Consider the following 17994-nt stretch of genomic DNA (forward strand, 5'->3'; position numbering starts at 1 on the left):
TTGCCATTACATTATCCTTATGAGTCCTGAATGTTTAGTTGTTAGTTTGAGCATTAAACTTTAACTTGTAATTTTACCTAAGGCTTTTGTTTTGAACCTGGAACTGTGCGGGACAGTAGTGATTTTAGTATTCTCACTTGAAGTGTTCATTATATCTCTCTGTTCCGTAACATAAATTTGGCGACCTCTTATCAGGATATTCAGGATATTATCATAAGGATATTGCTTGATATTTTGTGACTGTGATTTATTAATGATGTCTACTATTACTACTCTTGATGAAGCCAAAGATTTTTTGTCAAATGTGCAAACAGAGTGTGATGGAGAAAACAAAACAAAGAATGAACTTAAGCTTGTTTCTCAACGATTGGGAATTGCTGTTCGCTCTCATCATTCTAAAGATCAAATTGTTGGCATGATTAATAACAGCTTGTTTAATGTAACTCCTCCTGATGAACAAACGCAGATTGAAATAGCTAAGTTACAGCTAGCCCTGCAGGAGGCCCGTGTTAAGGAGGCTGAGTTTCAGGCTCGTGCTAAGGAGGCTGAGTTTCAGGCATGTGCTAAGGAGGCTGAGTCTCAGGCTCGTATTCAGGAGGCACAGGCACAGGCACAGGCTCAGGCACAAATTGAATTTGCTAGGATTCAGGCAGACCATGAGTATCGCATGAAACAAGGTGGAACTGGATCCTCTAGCTCTGATGATTTTGATGTGGCTAAAAATGTTAAACTTGTCCCTCCTTTTAATGAATCTGATTTAAAAAGTATTTTCAGTTGTTTGAGAGGGTAGCTACAGGTTTTAATTGGCTCAAAAAGTATTGGCCAGTATTCCTTCAGAGTGTTCTCACCGGTAAAGCTCAAGTAAGTTATGCATCTTTGCCTCAGGATCAATCTGATAATTATGATGTAGTTAAGAGCTTGATTCTTAAGGCCTATGAGCTTGTTCCTGAAGCCTATAGAGTAAAATTTAGGACAACTTATAAGCAAGATAAGCAATCCCATGTTGAGTATGCAAAAATCATAAAAGATCTGTTAGAGCAGTGGTTAAATTTTAAGAATGTAAATTCTGATTTTGATAAATTTAAGCAGATGATTTTGCTGGAGGACTTCAAAAGGTGTATTAATAAAGATGTAAGTCTATATCTTGATGAGAAAAGAACAGATAATTTGTCTGATGCTGCAGTTTTAGCTGATGAATATGTTCTCACCCAGAAGAGATATTCTAAAGAAAAAAGGAAAGCTGAGAGTAAGTACGTTGCGTCTACTCAGAGTACAGGTAACAGGAAAGAGAATAAAGAAGATGTTTCTCAGGAAGTAAATACCAGCTCCACCTCAAGATTTCAGAAACTTAAATGTACTTATTGTAGTAAGCTTGGTCATACTACGGAGAAATGTTTCAGGAGACAGCGTGATGTGAACAAAAAGGAGTCTTTAAATATTCAGTCAATTGGTCTAGTGTCCACCCTTAAGAGTTCCCAGAATTCTTTAACCGAGTTAACTGAACCTGCTTTGGGGGGTAAATTAAATTCTCATGATGAAGCTCCTCTTTTGAGCAGTAATGTGGGTGACACTCTCAATAGTTTATGTGCTAATTGCCTGTCTAATGGTTTTGTCAGTCCTCTGGACAGTAATGACAGGAAATCAGTTAAAATATATCGTGATACAGGTGCTTGCCAATCCCTTATGCTGACCAGTGTTCTAGGCTCTAATGTTAATTCCTCAGATGAAACTGTAATCTTACAAGGTGTAGGGAATAATTACTTCTCTGTCCCTCTGTGCAGAGTGAATTTAGAGTCTGGTTTTGTTAATGGTTCCGTTATGGTTGGGTTGGTTGAGACACTCCCAATGTCAGGTGTAACTTTCTTACTTGGAAATGATATTGGTGGAAGTCAAGTGTGTCCAGCTCCTCAGTTGTCTTGTGAACCACTGACTGCAACTCAGGATTGTGATATCCCTGATGTGTTCTCTGCATGTGCTGTCACTAGGGCTAAGTCTAAAGTTACTGCTGACTTAGAGGATAATGATGATGATGTTATCCTAGCTGACACTTTTCTTGCTAATTTGGACCACTCAGAAGATGAGGCAGTACCCCGTAGTGTTAATAATTTGTCTCATCAAGAGTTGGTTGAGTTGCAGGTTGCTGACTCTGAGTTGAAAGATCCAGCTAACTCTGCTTGCAGAGAGGACGAGTTAGCTGGTGCTTATACTTGTTATTATATAAAGTCAGGAGTACTTATGAGAAAGTGGAGACCCCCAACAGCATCAGCCGACTGTGAACGGGAGGATGTACATCAAGTTGTCATCCCTCGTGTTTGTAGGCAGGATATCATTAGAGTGGCTCATGATTCCAGTTTGGCAGGACACCTTGGAGTGAGGAAGACTATGGCACGCATTTTGAAACACTTCTACTAGCCAGGTATCTTCAGAGATGTCTCCTGGTATTGTAAGTCTTGTCACACCTGTCAAAGTGTGGGGAAGTTTAATCAGACCGAAAAGGTTGTTGCACCTCTAGTTTCCATTCCTCCTTTTCAGGCGCCATTCACCCGTGTGTTGGTGGATATTGTGGGCCCTCTTCCTAAGACTTCTTCAGGATTTTCTCATGTGTTGACCCTGATGAATATGGCTACTCGTTATCCTGAAGCCATTCCACTTAGAAATATCTCAGCAAAGAACGTGGTTAAGGAAATGCTAGGGTTCTTCACCAAGTTTGGTCTGCCCAAGGAGGTACAGTCAGACCGGGGAAGTAATTTCATGTCAAATGTTTTCAAGCAGTCTCTGAAAGAGTTGGGCATCACCCAGATCACGTCTTCAGCTTACCATCCCCAGACCCAAGGAACGTTGGAGAGATATCATCAAACACTCAAATCGATGCTCAGGAAATACTGTTTGGAACATCAGAAAGACTTGGATAAAGGTCTTCCATTCGTTGTATTTGCCGCAAGAGAATCTCCAAATGAATCACTGGGCTTCTCACCCTTTGAACTACTGTTTGGCCATGAAGTAAGAGGACCCCTTAAGCTACTCAAGGAATGCTGGCTGTCGGAGGAAGATGACATCAACCTGCTGGAGTATGTGATGAAGTTCAAAGAACGGCTGTCCACTGCTTTACAGCTGGCGAGAGAGAATTTAGGAGCTGCTCAGGAGAAGATGAAGACTTGGTATGATAACAAGTCCAGGTTACGCAACTTTCAGCCAGGAGATCAGGTTTTGATTCTGCTACCGGTGCATGGGCAACCTCTTCAAGCCAAGTTTAGTGGTCCTTATTTCATGGAGAAGAAACTCAGTGATGTCAACTATGTCATCGCCACACCAGATCGTAGAAAGAACAAGCAACTTCGTCACATCAACATGCTAAAGTTATATCACAGGCGGGACGAAAATAACCCAGTCTGCACTGTAGCTGTTCCACCCGAGTCTGCAAGTGAAGTTCTCCCATGCAGTATGAGCCTGAGTGATAGTTTGGGGAAGAATTCTGATATCATGAATGATCTCCAGACTAAGCTTTCTCATCTAGCTCCCGAGGAAAGGCAGGAGTTTTCGGCATTACTGCAGGACTACCCGCAAGTGTTCTGTGCCACTCCAGGAAGAACCACTGTGTTGATGCATGATGTCGATGTTGGAGACGCAAAGCCAATTAAACTGCCTCCTTACCATGTCAGCCCAGTTAAAGTTCCTCTCATCCAGAAGGAGCTTGGCTACCTGTTGGACCAGAAGATGATTGAGCACTGTCAGAGCGAGTGGAGTTCTCCTGTCACTCTAGTCCCTAAGCCAGGTGGGTCACAGCGACTTTGCATCGACTACAGACGTGTTAATCAGATAACCAAAACAGACACTTACCCTCTCCCTCGCGTGGAAGATTGCATAGACAAGATTGGAAAGGCTAGGTACATAAGTAAGTTTGATTTGTTAAAGGGATACTAGCAAGTACCTATGACTGAACGTGCTAGGGAGATCTCATGTTTTGTAACACTAGGAAAGAGTTTTGCATGTTCTGTAATGCCATATGGTATGAAGAATGCACCAGCCACTTTTCAGAAGCTCATGAATGTTGTAACAGAGGGTTTGGCAGGGTGTGTTGTTTATATTGATGATGTATTAATCTTCAGTGACAACTGCAAAGATCACCTATGCCATGTCAGTAAATTTCTTGAGCGTTTGGTTCAGGCTAATCTTGTAGCTAATTTATCAAAGTGTGAGTTGGGTCAAGCTAAAGTTCAGTACCTTGGATACGTAATTGGTGATGGACACGTTGCACCACCAGGAGCTAAGGTTCGGGTTATAAGTGATCTTCCCAGACCTAAAAGTAGGAAAGAGCTACAAAGATTTTTGGGAATGGTAGGTTATTACAGGAGATTTGTTCTTAACTTTTCAATTCTCGTATCACCACTTACGGACCTACTGAAAAAGGGAGTTAAATTTGTCTGGACCGATAACTGTGATTCCTCTTTCAGTAAAATTAAAGCTAAGCTATTAAGTCAGCCAGTGCTCGCTAATCCAAATTTTGCTAAGCCTTTTAAGATGGCTGTTGACGCAAGTGATACAGGAGCTGGGGCTGTTTTGCTGCAAGAGGATGGTCAGGGTATTGAACACCCTGTATCTTATTACAGTAAGAAGTTCACTCCACCTCAAAAGAAATACTCAACTATTGAGAAAGAGATTTTGGCCTTCATTTTGGGTTTACAGCATTTTTCAATTTATTTTTGTTCTGCTTTTGACCCCATAGTCATTTATTCCGATCATAACCCACTGAAATTCCTTAGTAAGTTTAAAGATAAAAATCAGAGATTGACAAGATGGAGTCTACTTCTTCAGGAGTATTCATTAGACATACAACATGTCAAGAAAATGTTATTGCAGATTGCTTATCTAGACTTTAGACAGATTGTTTTAGAGTAATAAGAAATTTCCTTTGTAAATTTCTTTTTCTTAGTGGGGAGGTGTTACATAGCCTATGATTTCATCATCCTTTGTATAATTCTAATGTACAGTATACTGCATGTTTGATCACGATTTGCCACGCGGCTTCCATAGCGACCAGGCTTGCGTGTCCTACCTCACTCCCCCCTTCTCTCCCCCCCCCGTGGGCAGCCACCTTGTCGTGGTGGGGGGGCTTGCGTGCCCCTGTGATCCCACAAGCCTGCCAGTGGATGTAACAACATCTGGCAGGGTCTCCCACGCGGGTGGGGTTGAGGGTGAGGGGTCTGACTAAGCCCTGCCCAAAACGTAGTTTACCCGTAAGGGTCATCGGTGCTGCCCTCCAGAGGGATCGCCTCGGTGCTGTCCCGAGTTGGTTGGTTGGGTGTCTGGGCTGGGGGGTGTTGGGAAAGGGAGTCTCTGCACTGGTGGGAGCAAACTTTCGCATCACAGGGTGTCCTTTTGGGGACACCCTTTGCGGACGAGGTACTGCGCTCCCATCAGACCTCGCTTGGTCCCCTCAGTCCCTGGTAGACGGTTTCCCTGGGCTCCTGGTGCCAATCCATATTCACCAATATATATATATGGATATTTTAAACATTTCTTTATCCACTCGTGTGGTCGGTGACCAGCCAGACGAGTCGGCATCAAGTGGTCACTCTCTGGCCGACAACCCTGTACCCTCCGGGTCGTCTGCCAAAACTGCTAGTTTAGATGTTCCCTGCATCGAGTTATTGCCTGGTGTCTTTGTGAAACACTGCTACACAAAGTATATAGTCCTCAAAACGAATGATGGTACTTCCTTCCGGAACCTGAACTGTTTGAAGATTCACAGTGGTCTGGTTACGGCATGTGGATTTGACCCCAAGGTCTCTTTGCAGGGTGATGGTTCTCTGTTGCTAGAAGCCAAGAATGAAGAGGAGAGTTCACGCATCCAGTCCCTAACTATGGTCGCTGATTATCCTGTATCTGCCTCGCGTCACTTGGTCCTAAATCAGTCCCGAGGGGATGTGTATTCTCGTTACTTGATCTCGTAATCTGATTCTTCCCTCTTAGAGAGGCTGGCTCCTCAGGGTGTTGTAGGAGTACAGAGAATTATGAAGAAGGGTGATGATGTTTTAACCCCCACGCCCACTCTTATCTTGACATTTGACCGTCTTACCTTGCCAGAGGTTATCACTGCTGCATGGTGGAAGCTAAACGATAAACCTTATGTTCCCCTACCTAGAAGATTTGGTCACGTCCGCCGTTCTTGCAGGCGGGGAGCGTCTGGCCTTCCTGAGGTCTGTGGAAATTGTGGTGGAATTTCTCATGGTATAGATGATTGTTCTCAACCCTCTAAATGTTTGAACTGTGGAGGAGCACATGCAGCCTCCTCAAGGGATTGCAAAGTATACAAATATGAATACGAGATCATTTCTGTCCGAATGAAGGAGAAAATGTTCTTTTCTGAGGCAAAGGCCAGGGTAAGGGAGCGGTTCATTCGCCCTGGGGTTACCTTTGCTGCTGCGTTGTCTCGCCATAAAGCTACCCGGCAGGTGCCCCTGCCATCACACAATGCCCCATCAAATTCTCGGGGTTCTACTTCCCGGCCTTCTTGCCCGGGGGGTTCCACTGAGGGAGTGCAGCCTGGAAGCAGCTGTGCTTCCTCCAGGGACGTGCCTGCCTCCAAAAAGGATCCTTCTCGGCCATTTGCCACCTTTCGTAGGAATCAGGAGAGGCTGCGTCTTGACTTTCGCTCTCGTGGCGGAGAGCTGTATATTTTAGATTTCAGCCTCTGTGAGCTATGTGCTGCCCTTTCAGAGTGTCGTGACACTGCTCCTGGGCCTGACGATATTCCATATGCTATGCTGCGTCATCTTCCGACAGTTTCACTTCAGTTTTTATTGGGCCTTTTTAACAGAGTTTGGAGTGAGGGCTCTATTCCGAGGAGTTGGAAGTTGGGTATTGTCCTCCCCTTTCCCAAGCCTGGTAAAGACCATTCCCAAGTCTCCAACTATCGCCCTATCACTTTAACATCATGTGTGTGCAAGCTGTTCGAAAAGATGGTCAATGTCAGGCTTATGTGGTTTCTGGAGAAGGGTTGCTTTCTCTCTCCATCGCAGAGTGGTTTCCGTAAATTACGGTGCACTTCAGACAACCCTATCATTCTTGAGGCGTCAATCTGTGAAGCTTTTGCCTCCAAGCAACATCTTGTGGCTGTGTTTTTTGACCTTGAGAAGGCTTATGACACTGCCTGGCGCCATGGCATCCTCCAAGAACTTCATGCCTTTGGTTTACGTGGTCGCCTGCCTGTGTTGCTTGGAGACTTCTTGACTGATCGTGTATTTCGGGTCCGTGTGGGTTCTACCCTCTCTGCGCCACTGTGCCAGGAGGAAGGTGTCCTGCTGGGGAGTGTCTTAAGTGTTTCCCTGTTTGCAGTGGCCATTAATGGTATCATTGACACTGTGCCTGCTGGGGTATCCTCATCCCTTTATGTGGATGACTTAGCTATATGATTTTCTGGCTCCCGCATGTCTGCTATTGAGCGGCGGATGCAACTTGCCTTGGACAAGATTTCTGCCTGGGCCACTTCCAAGGATTTTCTGTTTTCCCTTTCAAAGACTGTGGCTATGCACTTCTGTACGATGAGAGGGGTACACCCGGACCCTGATCTCCAGCTTTGTGGCAGGAGACTCCGTTGTGTGACAGAGACGAAATTCTTGGGCCTGACATTTGATTGTCGTTTGACATGGGTCTCACACTTGGCAAATCTTAAAAAATCATGTATGAAGGCTCTCAGTCTATTGAGGGTTCTGTCCCATACCTCTTGGGTTGCTGATTGAAGGACACTCTTGCATTTGTTTCAGGTATTTGTAACCTCTAAGCTGTCATATGGCTGTGAGGTATATTCCTCTGCCACGGAATCAAGACTAAAAACTCTAGATGCTGTCTATCATACTGGTCTTCGCCTTGCAACTTGGGCTTTTCGGTCCTCTCCAATTCCCAGCTTATTGGTGGAAGCTGGTGTGCCTCCCTTAGATCTACTGCGTCAGTCTGTTGCATTACGGTGCTGGCTCCGGATTCGTCACCTTCCAGACTCACTTGTCTGTGAGAATGTGACGAAACAGTCTTATCTTTTGTGTTATAGTAGACACCCTCGCATGCCTCGTCCATCTGGCTATAGGGTTCAGGATATAATGGAGGGGTTTCGTTTGTCAGCAGTACTTGCCAGTCCTGTTCGGATCCCGAGGGTTGTGCCTTGGATATTGCCCAAGGTAACTTTCTGCAGACCTATTGCAGGTTCAAAGGATTTTGTCGCTCCTCAGTGTCTTTTATGGTTATTTTTAGAACATTCTTCTAATCATGGTGGTTCTGTGCCTGTGTATACCGATGGCTCTAAATCCGCATCAGGTGTTGGTTTTGGAGTGGTATTTCCCAATTTTAGCCGTGGAGGTAGTCTTCCTTTGGTTGCCTCAGTTTTTACTGCGGAGTTGTCAGCCATCATTTTAGCCTTGAAGTAGGTGTTTGTTCTTCCTGACAATTATTTTACTATTTTTAGTGACTCTCAAGGGGCACTTTTGGCCCTGGACTCTTTTAACCCTATCCATCCCTTAGTTTTAGCTATTTTGGAGTGGCTGTTCCTCATTCGTCGTCGGGGGAAGAGAGTGGATTTTTGCTGGGTTCCCGCACATGGTGGTGTGGTGGGCAATGAGACTGCGGATGCATTGCCCAAGGCTGCGGCTACTCAACAGCCCCCAACAGAGTATCCGCTTCCTGCATCTGATCCACCACCTTACTTGCGGGACAGAATGCATGTGTGTTGGCAGAGACACTGGGATGATATTGCTCATAATAAGCTGAAAGAGGTCTTCCAGAGAGTGGTTGTGCCAAGGGTTCTCCCTTCCATGCCTCGGCGATTGGAGGTAGCTCTTGCTAGGCTTCGCATTGGGCACTCGGTTTACACATGGGTTCCTGATGAGTGGGGAGACTCAACCGTACTGTGATGATTAATTTGTTCCCCTTACTGTCCGTCACTTGCTGGTCGAGTGTCCAAGTTTGGGGGACCTGTGTCGGAGATTCCTCCATAGGCATACAGGGGTAGATGGTGCCTACTGTCTCTCCTCGATGCTTGGGGGAGCCCATAGCGTTTTTACTGATGTTTTTGTTTTTCTTCAGGAGGCGGGCCTCCTTCCACTTTTATAAGAAATTGTTTTCTCTTTTAACTATTCTTTTATTATTTTCAGTGTATTATTTCTAGAAAAACTTATTAACTATGCAAAATTCATTTCCCATATGTTTCAGCTTGTTGTCCGGCTGCATATGACCTTTGCAGTTGTGCCGCCAGTTTCTACTACAATCAATCAAGCCCCCTTCTCCCCCTTGTACTAGAGTAAGTCGTTCTTTCTGTTGTTCAGAGCAGGAGTGTCAGCTCTTCGTCCTCTGTGCCTTCATTTGCGCGTCCTTCTTACAAGTTGAATCAAGCTCTGCTGGCCCCCTATAATTATAATATGCTCAGTCACTGCATTAGCTGCCACTTAGATCTACTCCTCATTTTGTTCACATCTCTGTCCTCCCCTGTATAGTGTATTATTATTTTTGTGAGTGCTCAGGAAGTTTTCAGCCATCTAGCTGCTGTATAATTTGAGTATAAGCATTATTACCATTTTTCTTGTAATGTATATCATAAGACGTTAATTCGTGAGCCTGGTAAAGTTTTACTGCCAGCCAGTATTAGTAATATTTTGTATCTGTAATATTATTATAACTTGCTTTAACTGAGCATTATTCGGTTCTCTCATTTATCAGGGCTGACTTCGACAAATTTGTTCTTGCTAAAATCGTGTTAATAGAGGCTATTGCAATTAACCATATATGTAACCTGTTTTGCCATTACATTATCCTTATGAGTCCTGAATGTTTAGTTGTTAGTTTGAGCATTAAACTTTAACTTGTAATTTTACCTAAGGCATTTGTTTTGAACCTGGAACTGTGCGGGACAGTAGTAATTTTAGTATTCTCACTTGAAGTGTTCATTATATCTCTCTGTTCCGTAACATAAATTTGGCGACCTCTTATCAGGATATTCAGGATATTATCATAAGGATATTGCTTGATATTTTGTGACTGTGATTTATTAATGATGTCTACTATTACTACTCTTGATGAAGCCAAAGATTTTTTGTCAAATGTGCAAACAGAGTGTGATGGAGAAAACAAAACAAAGAATGAACTTAAGCTTGTTTCTCAACGATTGGGAATTGCTGTTCGCTCTCATCATTCTAAAGATCAAATTGTTGGCATGATTAATAACAGCTTGTTTAATGTAACTCCTCCTGATGAACAAACGCAGATTGAAATAGCTAAGTTACAGCTAGCCCTGCAGGAGGCCCGTGTTAAGGAGGCTGAGTTTCAGGCTCGTGCTAAGGAGGCTGAGTTTCAGGCATGTGCTAAGGAGGCTGAGTCTCAGGCTCGTATTCAGGAGGCACAGGCACAGGCACAGGCTCAGGCACAAATTGAATTTGCTAGGATTCAGGCAGACCATGAGTATCGCATGAAACAAGGTGGAACTGGATCATCTAGCTCTGATGATTTTGATGTGGCTAAAAATATTAAACTTGTCCCTCCTTTTAATGAATCTGATTTAAAAAGTATTTTCAGTTGTTTGAGAGGGTAGCTACAGGTTTTAATTGGCTCAAAAAGTATTGCCCAGTATTCCTTCAGAGTGTTCTCACCGGTAAAGCTCAAGTAAGTTATGCATCTTTGCCTCAGGATCAATCTGATAATTATGTAGTTAAGAGCTTGATTCTTAAGGCCTATGAGCTTGTTCCTGAAGCCTATAGAGTAAAATTTAGGACAACTTATAAGCAAGATAACCAATCCCATGTTGAGTATGCAAAAATCATAAAAGATCTGTTAGAGCAGTGGTTAAATTTTAAGAACGTAAAATCTGATTTTGATAAATTTAAGCAGATGATTTTGCTGGAGGACTTCAAAAGGTGTATTAATAAAGATGTAAGTCTATATCTTGATGAGAAAAGAATAGATAATTTGTCTGATGCTGCAGTTTTAGCTGATGAATATGTCCTCACCCAGAAGAGATATTCTAAAGATAAAAGGAAAGCTGAGAGTAAGTACGTTGCGTCTACTCAGAGTACAGGTAACAGGAAAGAGAATAAAGAAGATGTTTCTCAGGAAGTAAATACCAGCTCCACCTCAAGATTTCAGAAACTTAAATGTACTTATTGTAGTAAGCTTGGTCATACTACGGAGAAATGTTTCAGGAGACAGCGTGATGTGAACAAAAAGGAGTCTTTAAATATTCAGTCAATTGGTCTAGTGTCCACCCTTAAGAGTTCCCAGAATTCTTTAACCAAGTTAACTGAACCTGCTTTGAGGGGTAAATTAAATTCTCATGATGAAGCTCCTCTTTTGAGCAGTAATGTGGGTGACACTCTCAATAGTTCATGTGCTAATTGCCTGTCTAATGGTTTTGTCAGTTCTGTGGACAGTAATGACAGGAAATCAGTTAAAATATATCGTGATACAGGTGCTTGCCAATCCCTTATGCTGACCAGTGTTCTAGGCTCTAATGTTAATTCCTCAGATGAAACTGTAATCTTCCAAGGTGTAGGGAATAATTACTTCTCTGTCCCTCTGTGCAGAGTGAATTTAGAGTCTGGTTTTGTTAATGGTTCCGTTATGGTTGGGTTGGTTGAGACACTCCCAATGTCAGGTGTAACTTTCTTACTTGGAAATGATATTGGTGGAAGTCAAGTGTGTCCAGCTCCTCAGTTGTCTTGTGAACCACTGACTGCAACTCAGGATTGTGATATCCCTGATGTGTTCTCTGCATGTGCTGTCACTAGGGCTAAGTCTAAAGTTACTGCTGACTTAGAGGATAATGATGATGATGTTATCCTAGCTGACACTTTTCTTGCTAATTTGGACCATTCACCAGATGAGGCAGTACCCCGCAGTGTTAATAATTTGTCTCATCAAGAGTTGGTTGAGTTGCAGGTTGCTGACTCTGAGTTGAAAGATCCAGCTAACTCTGCTTGCAGAGAGGACGAGTTAGCTGGTGCTTATACTTGTTATTATATAAAGTCAGGAGTACTTATGAGAAAGTGGAGACCCCCAACAGCATCAGCCGACTGTGAACGGGAGGTTGTACATCAAGTTGTCATCCCTCGTGTTTGTAGGCAGGATATCATTAGAGTGGCTCATGATTCCAGTTTGGCAGGACACCTTGGAGTGAGGAAGACTATGGCACGCATTTTGAAACACTTCTACTAGCCAGGTATCTTCAGAGATGTCTCCTGGTATTGTAAGTCTTGTCACACCTGTCAAAGTGTGGGGAAGTTTAATCAGACCGAAAAGGTTGTTGCACCTCTAGTTTCCATTCCTCCTTTTCAGGCGCCATTCACCCGTGTGTTGGTGGATATTGTGGGCCCTCTTCCTAAGACTTCTTCAGGATTTTCTTATGTGTTGACCTTGATTGATATGGCTACTCGTTTGAAGCCATTTCACTTAGAGATATCTCAGCAAAGAACGTGGTTTAGGAAATGCTAGGGTTCTTCACCAAGTTTGGTCTGCCCAAGGAGGTACAGTCAGACTGGGGAAGTAACTTCATGTCAAATGTTTTCAAGCAGTCTCTGAAAGAGTTGGGCATCACCCAGATCACGTCTTCAGCTTACCATCCCCAGACCCAAGGAGCGCTGGAGAGATATCATCAAACATTCAAATCGATGCTCAGGAAATACTGTTTGGAACATCAGAAAGACTGGGATAAAGGTCTTCCATTCGTTGTATTTGCCGCAAGAGAATCTCCAAATGAATCACTGGGCTTCTCACCCTTTGAACTACTGTTTGGCCATGAAGTAAGAGGACCCCTTAAGCTACTCAAGGAATGCTGGCTGTCGGAGGAAGATGACGTCAACCTGCTGGAGTATGTGATGAAGTTCAAAGAACAGCTGTCCACTGCTTTACAGCTGGCGAGAGAGGATTTAGGAGCTGCTCAGGAGAAGATGAAGACTTGGTATGATAACAAGTCCAGGTTACGCCACTTTCAGCCAGGAGATCAAGTTTTGATTCTGCTAGCGGTGCGTGGGCAACCTCTTCAAGCCAAGTTTAGTGGTCCTTATTTCATGGAGAAGAAACTCAGTGATGTCAACTATGTCATCGCAACAGCAGATCGTAGAAAGAACAAGCAACTTTGTCACATCAACATGCTAAAGTTATATCACAGGCGGGACGAAAATAACCCAGTCTGCAATGTGGCTGTTCCACCCGAGTCTGCAAGTGAAGTTCTCCCATGCAGTATGAGCCTGAGTGATAGTTTGGGGAAGAATCCTGATATCATGAATGATCTCCAGACTAAGCTTTCTCATCTAGCTCCCGAGGAAAGGCAGGAGTTTTCGGCATTACTGCAGGACTACCCGCAAGTGTTCTGTGCCACTCCAGGAAGAACCACTGTGTTGATGCATGATGTCGATGTTGGAGACGCAAAGCAAATTAAACTGCCTCCTTACCATGTGAACCCAATGAAAGTTCCTCTCATCCAGAAGGAGCTTGGCTGCCTGTTGGACCACAAGATGATTGAGCCCTGTCAGAGTAAGTGGAGTTCTCCTGTCACTCTAGTCCCTAAGCAAGGGGGGTCAGCGGCTTTGCATCGACTACAGACGTGTTAATCAGATAACCAAAACAGACACCCTCTCCCTCGCGTGGAAGATTGCATAGACAAGATCGGAAAGGCTAGGTACATAGGTAAGTTTCATTTGTTAAAGGGATACTGCCAAGTACCTATGACTGAACGTGCTAGGGAGATCTCATGTTTTGTAACACTAGGAAAGAGTTTTGCATGTTATGTAATGCCATATGGTATGAAGAATGCACCAGCCACTTTTCAGAAGCTCATGATTTGTTGTAACAGAGGGTTTGGCAGGGTGTGTTGTTTATATTGATGATGTATTAATCTTCAGTGACAACTGGAAAGATCATCTATGCCATGTCAGTAAATTTTTTGAGCGTTTGGTTCAGGCTAATCTTGTAGCTAATTTATCAAAGTGTGAGTTTGGTCAAGCTATAGTTTAGTACCTTGGGTACGTAATTGATGATGGACACGTTGCACCACCACGAGCTAAGGTTCAGGTTATAAGTGATATTCCCAGACCTAAAAGTAGAAAAGAGCTACAAAGATTTTTGGGAATGGTAGGTTATTACAGGAGGTTTGTTCTTAACTTTTCAATTCTTGTATCACCACTTACAGACCTACTGAAAAAGGAAGTTAAATTTGTCTGGACCGATAACTGTGATTCCTCTTTCAGTAAACTTAAAGCTATCCTATTAAGTCAGCCAGTGCTCATTTCTCCAAATTTTGTTAAGCCTCTTAAGATGGCTGTTGATGCAAGTGATACAGGAGCTGGGGCTGTTTTGCTGCCAGAGGATGATCAGGGTATTGAACACCCTGTATCTTATTACAGTAAGAAGTTCACTCCACCTCAAAAGAACTACTCAACTATTGAGAAAGAGCTTTTGGCCTTGATTTTGGGTTTACAGCATTTTTCATTTTATTTGTGTTCTGGTTTTGACCCCATAGTCATTTATGCCGATCATAACCCACTGAAATTCCTTAGTAAGTTTAAAAATAAAAATAAGAGATTGACAAGATGGAGTCTACTTCTTCAGGAGTATTCATTAGACATACAACATGTCAAGGGGAAAGAAAATGTTATTGCAGATTGCTTATCTAGACTTTAGACAGATTGTTTTAGAGTAATAAGAAATTTCCTTTGTAAATTTCTTTTTCTTAGTGGGGAGGTGTTACATAGCCTATGATTTTATCATCCTTTGTATAATTGTAATGTACAGTACGCTGCATGTTTGATCACGATTCGCCACGTGGGTTCCATAGTGACCAGGCTTGCGTGTTCTACCTCACTCCCCCTTCTCCCCCTTATAGTAGAGTAAGTCGTTCTTTCTGTTGTTCAGAGCAGGAGTGTCAGCTCTTCGTCCTCTGTACCTTCATTTGTGCGTCCTTCTTACAAGTTGAATCAAGCTCTGCTGGCCCCCTATATAATGTGCTCAGTCTCTGCATTAGCTGCCACTTAGATCTACTCCTCATTTTGTTCACATCTCTTTCCTCCCCTGTATAGTGTATTATTATTTTTGTGAGTGCTCAGGAAGTCTTCAGCCTTCTAGCTGCTGTATAATTTGAGTATAAGCATTATTACCACTTTTCTTGTACTGTATAGCATAAGACGTTAATTTGTGAGCCTGGGAAAGCTTTACTGTCAACCAGTATTAGTAATATTTTGTATGTGTAATATTATTATCTCTTGCTTTAACTGAGCATTATTCGGTTCTCTCATTTATCAGGGCTGACTTAGACAAATTTGTTTTTGTTAAATTCGTGTTAATAGAGGCTATTGCAATTAACCATATATGTAACCTGTTTTGCCATTACATTATCCTTGTGAGTCCTGAATGTTTAGTTGTTAGTTTGAGCATTAAACTTTAACTTGTAATTTTACCTAAGTCTTTTGTTTTGAACCTGGAACTTTGCGGGACAGTAGTGATTTTAGTATTCTCACTTGAAGTGTTTATTATATCTCTCTGTCCCGTAACATAAATTTGGCGACCTCTTATCAGGATATTCAGGATATTATCATAAGGATATTGCTTGATATTTTGTGACTGTGATTTATTCATGATCTCTACTATTGCTACTCTTGATGAAGCCAAAGATTTTTTATCAAATGGTCAAACAGTGTGTGATGTAGAAAACAGAACAAAGAATGAACTTAAGCTTGTTGCTCAATGATTGGGAATTGCTGTTCGTTCTCATCATTCTAAAGATCAAATTGTTGGCATGATTAATAAAAGCTTGTTTAATGTAACTCCTCCAGATGAACAAACGCAGATTGAAATAGCTAAGTTACAGCTAGCCCTGCAGGAGGCTCGTGCTAAGGAGGCTGAGTTTCAGGCTCGTGCTAAGGAGGCTGAGTTTCAGGCTCGTGCTAAGGAGGCTGAGTTTCAGGCTCGTATTCAGGAGGCACAGGCACAGGCACAGGCTCAGGCACAAATTGAATTTGCTAGGATTCAGGCAGACCATGAGTATGAAAGAAGGTGGAACTGGATCATCTAGCTTTGGTGATTTTGATGTGGCTAAAAATGTTAAACTTGTTCCTTCTTTTAATGAATCTGATTTAAAAAGTATTTTCAGTTGTTTGAGAGGGTAGCTACAGGTTTTAATTGGCCCAAAAAAGTATTGGCCAGCACTCCTTCAGAGTGTTCTCACCGGAAAAGCTCAAGTAAGTTATGCATCTTTGCCTCAGGATCAATCTGATAATTATGATGTTGTTAAGAGGTTGATTCTTAAGGCCTATGATTGATTGATTGATTGACTGCAAATAATTAAAATCTGGCAGCGCAACTGCCAGGGTCATATGCCGCCGGACGACAAAGTAAAACGCATAGCAAAATAAAAAGTGCATATTCAAATTAAAGTTAATATCTGGTAGTAGGAACAAAACACTGAAAAAGAATAAAAGAATAGTGTATAAAATATCAAGTACTTATAAAAATGTAAGGAGGCCCGCCTCCTGAAGAAAACTAAAAACATCACTAAAATCGCTAGAGGCTTTGCCAAGCATCGAGGACAAACAGTAGGCACCATCTGCCCCCTTATGCCTATGGAGGAATCTCTGACGTAGGTCCCCCAGACTCGGACACTCGACCAGCAAGTGACGGACAGTAAGGGGAACAAGACAGTCATCACAGTATGGTTGAGATTCACCATTCATCAGGAACCCATGTGCAAGCCGCGAATGCCCAATGCGAAGCCTAGCAAGAGCCACCTCCAATCGCCGAGACATAGAAGGAAAAGCCTTTGGCACAACCACTCTCTGAAAGATTTCTTTTAGTTTATTGTTAGAAACAACATCCCAGTGTCTCTGCGAACACATATGAATTACGTACCGCAAGTAAGGTGTTACATCTGAAGCAGGAAGTGGGTAGTCGGTTGAGGGCTGTTGAGAAGACGCAGCTTTAGCTAAAGTATCTGCCCTCTCATTGCCCACCACACCAACATGTGCAGGCACCCAACAGAAGTCTGCATGGCGGCCACGATGGCCAAGAAGAAAAAGCCACTCTAAAATTGATAAAACCAATGGATGGGAAACATTAAAAGTCTCCGGTGCAGACAAAGCACTATGCGAGTCACTAAAAATCACAAAAACAGATTGGGGGAGAGTAAAAATAATTTTAACAGCATATAAAATTGCAGTCAGTTCCGCTGTGTACACTGAAGTAATGCCAGGAAGGCTACCACCCCTACTAAAGGAAGGGAAGACAACACCAAATCCTACTCCAGTATCAATCTTAGACCCGTCAGTATAGACGGGGACAGAACCCTCATGAATGGAGGCATATTCTAAAAAGAGGGAGAGGGACACATGAGAGGGAAATGAGCCCTTTTTTTCAACAACGGACCTACAGAATGTCACACGAGGGAGCAGCCAAAAACCCACCCTCGAGATCCGATGAGGACAAATTGCCAGTCTCGGGACAGAGAGGGCTAACATAACAGACCGGACCCTGTAACCAAATGGCTTTGGGAAATTAGGACGGGTGTCAAAAGCAGAAGATCGGGAATCCTGGGAGACGATGGCACAAGAAACTGAGTCTGGAATGCGGTGAAGACGATACAAACACCTCATCATTAGTAACTGGCGTCGCAAATCCAAGGGGAGTACACCAGCATCCACCAATAAGCTTGGAATCGGGGATGATCTGAATGCCCCGGTTGCCAGACGCACACCAGTATGATGTACAGAATTTAACAACCGGAGACGTGCATCTGTTGCAGAGGAGTAGACCTCACACCCATATTCAAGTTTGGGAAGAATAAGAGACCTATGCAAGAGGAGGAGGGTCTGACGGTCAGCACCCCAAGAGGTATGAGCTAAGACCCTCAAAAGACTCAAAGCTTTAAGACAAGCCACCTTAACAGAACGAATATGAGGAACCCAGGTTAGTCGTCTATCAAACAAAAGACCCAGAAACCGCATCTCTTCCACACAAGATATTCTCCTACCATAG

This window comes from Coenobita brevimanus, chromosome 78 (genome assembly GCF_032717465.1).
Source record: "Coenobita brevimanus isolate Jiangsu-jjx chromosome 78, ASM3271746v2, whole genome shotgun sequence".
Classification (NCBI taxonomy): domain Eukaryota; kingdom Metazoa; phylum Arthropoda; class Malacostraca; order Decapoda; family Coenobitidae; genus Coenobita; species Coenobita brevimanus.